Raw genomic sequence first — 1,171 nt, 5'->3', positions numbered from 1 at the left:
CTTCATATGATTGATGGACACCTGGATGCTGTCTTTAATGAATTGTCTATTTTTGTCCGGTGCTTATTTTTTTATTGTGTTCTTTGTATTTTTCTTGTTAAATATCGTAGTTAACCACAGACTTTGGATTGGAGATTTGCCCTTCATCTGATGTATAATTACTGAATGGTTTTCTCAGTCTGTGCCTTCTTTGTAAATTCTTTGATGAGGTCTTTCGATGTGCATAAATGTTGTATTTTGAGTAGGTCTCAGTTCTTTACATTTCTTCTACACTGTGGATATTTCATTATGTTCACAGTGTGTTTGTGTCTTGTGTTAGTGCCTTTTCGTTTGTCTCGAACTTTTCGTTGTTAGCCTTTAGGTTCTAGGGTTTCTGTTTAGGTCTCTGATTTATGGTGAGTTCATTTTTGTACACGGTGTGCAGGATGGGTCCTGCAGGTAGACTAAAGAAGACACACAAAAAATAAAAACCATTTTTTGCAGGTGAAGATCCAACTTAACTTGGATCTTTGAGAGAAAGGCTATCTCTGCCCCACTTACTCTGTCTTAAACCATTATCAAAGATTAAGTGTCTATAGGTATTTGATTGTATTTCTGGGTTGTCAATTCTAATCCATTGGTCTTCATATGAATTGTTGTACCAGTACCAGGCTGTTTTGTTTACCATGGCTATATACTATGTTTCAATGTCTGGGTGTTAAAGACCCTCTACTTTGTTTTAACTTATTAATAGCGTTTTCTTTATACTGAGATTCTTTTCTTTCCATATAAGCCCTTATTGATTTAAGAGACTTACACCTATTCCCTTAGGAGAGTGTTTAAAAAAAAATGCATTGCACATTTGGTGGGACTGCTAAGTAGGATGATGTCTGGAGGGTTGTGACAGAAATGCAGGTGGAGGTCACAATGAACAGTGTTTTGACTTACTGGTTAATCTTAGAATCCAAGAGGGAATGCTTTAAGAGTTATATGTTAGTCCAGGTGGACTAAAGAAACAAATTCATAGACACTCATACCTGTATAAGAAAGAGCTTTATATACAAGAGCAATTGAATATTGAGAAAACATACCAGCCTAGTCCAGATCAGGTCTGTAAGTCGGATTTTAGTCCCTATGTACAATACCAATCTGTAAAGTCCTCTTCAGACTCACACAACACATGCAATGACAC

This window comes from Echinops telfairi, unplaced genomic scaffold (genome assembly GCF_000313985.2).
Source record: "Echinops telfairi isolate 266 unplaced genomic scaffold, ASM31398v2 ScPeMD7_7405;HRSCAF=8443, whole genome shotgun sequence".
Lineage (NCBI taxonomy): Eukaryota > Metazoa > Chordata > Mammalia > Afrosoricida > Tenrecidae > Echinops > Echinops telfairi.
Note: the sequence above shows the minus strand (reverse complement) of the source record.